This window comes from Cricetulus griseus, chromosome 3 (genome assembly GCF_003668045.3).
Source record: "Cricetulus griseus strain 17A/GY chromosome 3, alternate assembly CriGri-PICRH-1.0, whole genome shotgun sequence".
NCBI classification, from domain to species: domain Eukaryota; kingdom Metazoa; phylum Chordata; class Mammalia; order Rodentia; family Cricetidae; genus Cricetulus; species Cricetulus griseus.
The window spans coordinates 125,162,216-125,168,215 of NC_048596.1; positions in this window are offsets into that span (position 1 = coordinate 125,162,216).

The following is a 6,000-nucleotide window of genomic DNA, read 5'->3' on the forward strand; positions in this document are numbered from 1 at the left end:
TTGTAATACCCAGGACAGCCCATATTTACCCTCCTACTTCATATCTGAGTTGAGGAGTCATCTGGCTCCGTCTTTCTTAATTTTTCTAATTATGCTGAAGCATACCTAAATGTCTTTTCAAGAACTGGTCTACAAGAGCTAGTTCCAACACAGCCTCAAAAGCCACAGAGAAACCCTGTCTTGAACCACTTCCCGCCAAAAAAAGAGAACAAATCCATAGAAAATAAGGATATGAGACTATCTCCAAAGCTACTTAGTACTCACCTCAGAAATTGCATTTAAGCATTTAGTTCTTGTGAGTTCCTCACTACTTCCCCTTGAAGCTAGGAGTGTAGAAAGTCTGGTGGCTGATGAGAAGTTGATCAACAGGCTAAATTTCCTGGTATATTTTTAGGCCTGGGAAAAGTTGCCTGTAAAATGCACAGGATCTTTTTTATGTTTTCTTTCTTCTCTTAATTAGATGACTGTAAACAGAAATCAGGCATCCTTAAATAATTGTGTTTTTAAATCTAGTTTTTGTCTTTTTCTCTCATATTTTCTTCTTACTCTAAGAAATTTTGTATTTCTTTTTCACTCTTCCTATTAATTATTTAATGTGATCAAATGGAATTCAAGTCTCCCAGCCAATTGCATCACAGCTCTTCCTTTAGACTACCATCTAATCTGAAAATAAAGATAACTTTTATGTTCAGCTGTCTTCCTTTCTATCTATTTCTTTCCATGTCAGCTCCTTTACAGTGTATATTTTCCTCAAAATTGTGTAGATCTATTTTCTTTTTTTCTTTTTTTTAAGACTTTATTTATTATGTATACAACATTCTGCTTCCATGTACATCTGCACACCAGAAGAGGGCACCAGAACTTATAACAGATGGTTGTGAGCCACCATGTGGTTGCTGGGAATTGAACTCAGGACCTCTGGAAGGGCAGTTGATGCTCTTAACCGCTGAGCCATCTCTCCAGCCCCCGTGTAGATCTATTTTCAAGTTTTAGTGTTTTGGAATGAAGAATGGATTGATTGTTCTAGACAAGAACTGTGAGCTTTCTCTGTGAATATATAGCTATTGTCTGGATGAGCAGTTGTTAAAGAAGAAAAATGTATCCCAGCAGTGTGCACACTTGATGGGATAGATAAAGCCAGTTTCTGACTGTGTATCCTTCCTAATATTAGAATAGAAAAGATTTTATGTTTCCAGTACCACATTGAGCAAGTTACTCATAACAAATAACTATAATAATAAATAAAAATAAATTAATTAGTTCTTGAGTATATCAGAAAACTGGTTGATAAGATTCCAACCTTTATCTTATATAAAAATTGCAAGTTAACCATGAACAAAAAGTTTCAAACAGAATCCAAGATCTCATTTTAAAGGACATCTCAGTTCCCATAGCTGAGTCCTCCTACATGTGTCTGTGCCCTGGTTCTGAGGCTATATCAAGTCCACTATGTTTCAGAGGCCACTATCACATCTGGCTCTCTACCCAACCCAATGTCAAGAGAGATAATTTTAGCTGTGAATCTGCAGATGAAAGAAAGTTTGTTATAAGTCATCCCCACATTTCACTCCATAGGTCCCCAATGCTGTACACACAAAAACTTTGATTGAAGACTTCTATAGACTTTGCCAGTGCTGATCTCAACTGCCAGACATGCATGGAAATGTTGCTGCTGTACCATTGCCCAATATGAGACTTCTGTATTTTATCGTGATTGGACCTTAGGAGGGGTAAGTCCATCTGTGTATGCTTGGCCGCTGAACAAAAATATGACAATAACACGAATCAATATAGCACCAAAGGGATACAGTAACTGACTATAAAGAAATAAGGACAGGTTGTCCTATGTAGAATTAAATAATCATTTTTTAAATAAAGACAAGACAGCTATGTGAATATGAACAGGCAATAATGAAATTAGGATAAAAATACATGAACAAATCTAGAAATTCAGGAGAGAAATAGGACCAGAAAACAAAAACTGAACCTCAAGAGCTAAAGAATAAAATAGATTGAAAGAATGTGTCATTGACAGCATCAATCAAATGACAGACATTGACAGTCAAATTAAAAAGAGAAGAGTTTGTGAATATGAGGACAGGTCTTTGGAATATAACACTTTAGAAAGGAAATAAAGAGAAATGAATAAAAGGGAATGACTAAATCATATAGAACTTATGAGATACAATTCAGAGAATGAATATTACAGAAAGTTTGGGAGTGAATAGAGAAGTTAGAGAGAGAGAGGAAGGGGAAGATGAAAAAAGGAAGAGAGAGAGACTTTAAGAAAAAAGTAGCTGAAAAAATTTCTCATAGTAGGGACAGATAGGTACATCTAGATATAGAAGTCTAAAAGATCTCTAATCAGTTTCAATATAAGGAAGTTTCCAGCATGATACATTATTACTAAATTATCAAAAGTCAAATGCCAGGAAAAATTAAAAGCAGCAAAAAAGAGAGATTTCTTACATGCAAATGAGCTCAGCAAGGGATTCTTCAGGAAGGCCGATAAAATTCTACTCAACTTCATACTCAAAAGTCCTAGCCAAAAAAAAAAAAAAAATAGGCATGAAAAAGAAATAATCATACAAACCAAACAAGAAGGAAGTTAAATTGTCTCTGTTTAGACTCCTACATATATAAAATTCCAAAGTCATCTCTAAAATAATGATAATCAATTGATCAAAGCTACCAATTAAAAAAAGAGTATCAAAAATCATTTGGCAATTATTAACTGCTTCTAACTAGATTTAAGTGCTGCTTAACAAGGATAATGCCTGGCACTGGAAACCTAGCCCACTATCCAGGATGAGTAAAGTCATGGATTTTGGAGGATAACCAAAAATGTCACTTTATCAAACCAATAAAATTCATAGCTACAGTCTAAATATTTGTCCTTATATCCACAGTTAATGCAGTCATCATCTCTCATCAAGGAAGCATCAAACAGACACCATAACAAAAGCCACAACCAGTCACAGTGCAGAGTTGTGGAGTTCAGTCCCAATTGATACATCTGTAAAACCCCTGCAACTAAAGCTCAGGGACAATTTCAAAAGAGTTGGTGGAAAGACTTTGAGTGCCTGAGGAATCAGGGTGTTTTCTGAAAGACTGAGTCTCATTGGAATATCAGAAACTGCAACAACCATAAAGACTCACCAAAATACACCCCAAATGTGACTTGAACAAGGACAGTAAAATATGTGCTAATATGAATGGCAGAAAGCCCAGGTGGTCTCAGTCCCCCCCACACACACCAGCAACAATAACAACAACAACAACAACAACAACAACAACAACAACAACAACAACAAAACCTGCAGGAAACTAAGCAATGCCGATAGTGGGAGAGTATTCCCCAGAGGAGAGCACACCAATTGGTGTCTAATATCCAATGTTCAGCTTTGAAGACATACATACTGGTTGCATGAGTAGGTTGTACTTAATGTATTTAGGAATATGCATGTATATACATATATGTATGTAACATAAATTAATGAAGAAAGACCATTAATTTTAAAGAAAGCAGTGAGTATATGGGAGAGTTCAGAGGGAGGAGAGGAAAGGGGGACATGGAATGCTTATAAAATGAATGCCAAATATAAAAGAAATGCTTTTTTAAAAGGATTGGTTGCACAGTAGAGCTAGTCCTGATGTTCCAGGTGTGGGAGAGCCAACCCTGAGAATGTGAAAGCAGGAGAAATGGCCCTGCCCCTTGTACATCGCTGCAAGGGGTAAGCTAGCTAGGGTAGTGCTGGAGAGCTCACCCTGGTGATGAGGATGGGGGATAGCTGGTGGGCTGATCGATCTTCCAACTACCCAGGCCCAGAACTAGGGTTATGAATTAGCCCATCTCAACATCCACCCCATCTTTTATCTGCTGGAGCACTTGAAGGGGCTGGTTCTGCAGACCCAAAGCTACAGGATCTCCATGACACGGGACAACAACAAGATATTCAAAAGGAGTACCAGAGAGTGACCAGCTTCCTTGGTGTAGCAGAAACTAGAGGCCTTGAACCAAACTGATGAACAACTGCAAGTAAAGATATATGGACAAAGGGGTTTACAGCATGACTCACTGTGTCACAGCACAGCATCCATGATGATACTGTTCCTTTTTTCATTTTCTTTTTCCTTTTTTTCTCTTAAATTTTATTCCATTGGGAGGGGGCTGTTTGCAAGGGCAAACGGCAGAGACAAAGGGATGAGAAATGAATGGGATCCAGATGCATGATATGAAAGATACAAAGGATGAAGAAGGAAAGTAAAAGAAAAAAACAGCTACAAACAAACAAACAAACAAAAGAATCAGTTGCCAGAAAAGTCATATGTTAACAATTATCTGAAAAGGAAATTAGGAGAATATCATTTACAGACATATTAAAAGAAAATAATCATGAATTAATTTAACTAAGAAAGTAAAATACAGAACAATTCTTAAAACCTGGGAAGAATTATTGAGGAAGAAAGCATGTGCTCACGAATTGGAAATCTATTTGTTTTTTATTAAAACATTCATAAACCCAAACCAGTCTAGAGATTCCATGCATTCACTATTAACATTGCAATGGCTTTTTCACAGAAACAAAAATAAACACAAAATTTTAGTGAATCATGAAAGTCCCCAAATGACTAGAGGGGTGTGAATAAGACCAAAGCCATGGATTTCTGAATTTTACAGTATGTTATGGAGTTATATTAGAAGACAGTATGATATTAGTAAACAAATACATGGAGCCATGGGATGATAGGAAACCTAGACATAAAGCCAACACATACCCATCAATAAAGTTTTGAGAAAACCTCTAAGGTTATTCAAAGGAATGGGGATTCTATCCAACAAATGGTGCCAGGAAATTTGTAGATCACATAAAAAAGAAAAATGACATTTTTTTGGCCCAAACATAAACTAAAATGTATTAGGTGTTGGAATTCAAGACTTGAAGAAAGACTTAGAAGGAAGGAGGAGTTCCCGAGAAAGAATTCTATGCACTGATCATGGGAATGGGATTGGTTTATGGCATGGAAACAAACAAACTACCCAGTAACATAAGTAAAACTAAACAAATTATGGTAAATGAAGCAATTAAGAATCATTTTAGCAATAAAGAAGATAGATAATACCAAGCTAAAAATTTTAAGCACTGGAAACAATCAATATTAAAATGCAACCCAGGAAAAGAAATGGGAGATTTTGTAAATCATATATGTTCCCCAAGGTGTTAATTTTTCATGGTGTGAGGAATTTGTGTTTAGTCTTCAAAGGTGACTAGGATAGAGTTAGGATCAGCTAGGAGAGACATGTTGGCATGCCTATGAGGGAGTTTCTGGAGCGATATAACTGAGGGACACTGCTCTGTGGGTAATATCATAATCCCATGGGCTGGGATCCTGGACCTAGTAAGAGGAAAAAAGGAGGAAGAGAGGCAAGAGAACACAATGTGACCAGCTGCTCACAGGGATGCTTCCATGCCTCCCCTTTGTGATTGATTGTGTCCCCTAAACCATTAGTCAGAATGTACCCTTCCTTTTATAACTTGATTTTGCCACAGCAATAAGAAACAAAAACTAATACAATCACTCAGACAAATGAAAGACTAAAAGGGCCCATTTAAAAATTGTCAAAAGAGACATGAAGAGACATATTCTCAATGAGCATATACAATTTTTCATCTGGTGAATGAACTATTACCCAGAATCAATAATAATCAAGGAAATGCAAGCCAATACCCATATGAGGTATCCGTTGGCACTTACAGAAAGGTACTATGAAAAAGCCAAAGATACCAAGTATTGAGTTCAAGCAGAGGGAAGGGAACTCTTGCCCATCACTGTGGGTATGAAAATGAGCAGTCATTTGGAAAATGGCATGTGGACTTGTCAACAAAGGAAAAGTAGTACCATCATAGGATCCAGCAATCCAGTTTCTGGATATATGTCCAGACACTGTGTGAAATGAGAGCTATCACTTCCCATGTCCATTACAGCTTCATCAGTCAT